At 38.4% G+C, this 2500-nt stretch overlaps 1 protein-coding gene across 1 annotated transcript in view; it reads right to left on the bottom strand.

The window, feature by feature from the left end:
• The window catches only part of LOC123517937 (serine/threonine-protein kinase SIK2-like), a 35214-nt gene that overhangs the window by 7597 nt on the left and 25117 nt on the right, over window positions 1–2500 (bottom strand). The window lies entirely within an intron of this gene.

Here is a 2500-nt window from a genome sequence, read left to right as displayed (position 1 = left end):
ATCACCAAATATTAACCAGAATGAATATGGAAACGCGTCATGGTGCTGAAGGGGTTAATGGCCAGAGTCTTCACTATTTTAATCCCCCACATGAGTTTCTGAAGCTGTATAAAATCACCAAATATTAACCAGAATGAATATGGAAACGCGTCATGGAATACTGAAAGGGTTTATATCCAAAATGTTTAATACAACCTAAACTGCCTAAAATACGTGGGTTTTAAGGATCTCCGACTAAAAACATATATTTCTACATTTATCAAAGACTCCCTTGCAAAAATAAAAATAAAGAAAAGAAAACGAAAGAAAAACGAATAAAAATTGAATAAAAAAGTTACGTCCCTCCTTCTTCTTCTCCTCCTCCTCCTCCTCCTTTACACACAGACATACAGACACGGACAAGAAGGCAAATTACATCTCCTCTTCCTTTGCAACACACGCACGCACGCACACACGCACACGGTCACGAAGCAGAAGATGAATCGTAGCAATCATATGGTCATCACAAGAGCCAATGACGTCACAGATCCCCCGTGACGTCATCAGGGGAGAGAAGAAGCTGATTGGTCAAAAATTACCCTTATATTCATCCGTTCCTTTGCCTCTCTCTCTCTCTCTCTCTCTCTGTTAGGGTATTAAGTGTGGCTTCCTAGTAGTAGTAGTAATAGTAGTAGTAGTAGTAGTAATAGTAATGGCGGTGGTGGTGGTGATAAAACAAGTAGAAATAGGAATAGAAGTAAAAGAAGATGAAGAAGAAGAAGAAGTAGTAGTAGTAGTAGTAGTAGTAGTAGTAGTAGTAGTAGTAGTAGTAGTGGTGGTGGCAGTGGCAGCAGTGGCAGTAGTAGTAGTAGTAGTAGTAGTAGTAGTAGTAGTAGTAGAAGTAGCAGTAGCAGTAGCAGTGGTAGCAGTAGTAGCAGCAGAAGCAGTAGTAGTAGTAGTAGTAGTAGTAGTAGTAGTAGTAGTAGTAAAAAAAGACCACACACTAACAAATATAGCACACACACACACACACACACACACACACACACACACACACCACCACCACCACCACCACCACCACCACTACCCTCCCCCAGCACCCTGATGACGTCACAGCCTCGCACTGACCGCCTTGCTGACGTCACGCGGTTCTCGCCCTCCCATTGGCCGGCTAGGAGGACCCACGAGGGAGGTGATTGGAGGAGAGGCTCGGGTTGGTTATCATTATCTCGCCCCGAATCCCAAGCTTAGTGGAACCTATTTCAACTCGTGTAGAGGATTCGAATCTGTGTCTCTTGGTGTTCGATCCTTTTGTAATGGGATTTGTTGTGGTTTGTGGGTGGAAATAGCTGAGTAAAAATAGTCCTTTTGTGGGTAGAAATAGTAGCTTTGTGGGTAGAAATAGTGGTGTTGTAGGTAGAAATAGTAGTTTTAAAGGTAGAAATACTAGAAGAAGAAGAAGAAGAAGAAGAAGAAGAAGAAGAAGAAGAAGAAGAAGAAAAAAAAAGAAATGGAAAGAAGAAAATCGAAAAATAAGACCATATTATTTGAAAGGGAAAAAAAGTAAAAAAAAGAAAGAAAAAAATCAGAAAACAGTAAAAAAGAAAAGAGTAACTGAAAAAAAAGGAAAAAAATCGAAAAAAGAGAGAGAGAGAGAGAGAGAGAGAGAGAGAGAGAGAGAGAGAGAGAGAGAGAGAGAGAGAGAGAGACAAAGGAAGATTAAACAATAGACAAAGAGGTTTAGATTCTATATAGACAAAGAGGAGACTTGATACATTAAAACTTCACTTACATTTTGTACGAGAGAGAGAGAGAGAGAGAGAGAGAGAGAGAGAGAGAGAGAGAGAGAGAGAGAGAGAGAGAGAGAGAGAGAGAGAGAGAGAGAGAGAGAGACGAGAGAAAGAAAGAAGAAAGAGAGAAAGAGAAAGAAAAAGAGAGAAAGAAAAGAAAAGAGAAGAGAGAAAGAGAAAGAGAAAGAGAAAGAGAAAAAAGAGAGAAGAGAGAGAATAAAAAGAGAGAGAAGAGAGAGAGAGAGAGAGAGAGAGAGAGAGAGAGAGAGAGAGAGAGAGAGAGAGAGAGAAAACAGAATAAAACATGGACATACGAAAAGAAGAGGAAAAAAAGAAAAAGAAAAGAATAAGAAGGAAAAAGGAAAAGGGAGATAGGGGGAGAGAAAAAGTAAGAGAATAAGAAAGAAAGAAGAAAGAAAAGGAGAAAGAGAGGAAAGAAATAAGAAGAGAAGAAAGGAAGAGAAAAAATAAAAAGATAAAAGGAAAAGAGGAAAAGAGAATAAGAGAGAGAGAGAGAGAGAGAGAAGAGGAAAAACAAAGAAAAACAAAGAAAGAAAGATGAGAAAAAGAAAAAGGAAGAATAAAAAGTAAGAGAACAAGAAAAAAAAACAGGAAAGAAAACGAAAGAGAGAAAATAAAGAATACGATAAAGATGAGAAAAGGAGAAAGAACAAAAAGAAAGAAAATAATAAAGAAAGATGGGAAAAAGAGAAAGGGAGAGAGAAAACAAA

This window comes from Portunus trituberculatus, chromosome 6 (assembly GCF_017591435.1).
Source record: "Portunus trituberculatus isolate SZX2019 chromosome 6, ASM1759143v1, whole genome shotgun sequence".
Taxonomy (NCBI): Eukaryota; Metazoa; Arthropoda; class Malacostraca; order Decapoda; family Portunidae; genus Portunus; species Portunus trituberculatus.
The sequence above is the reverse complement of the archived record's forward strand: the minus strand, read 5'-3'. Positions and strand labels throughout refer to the sequence as shown.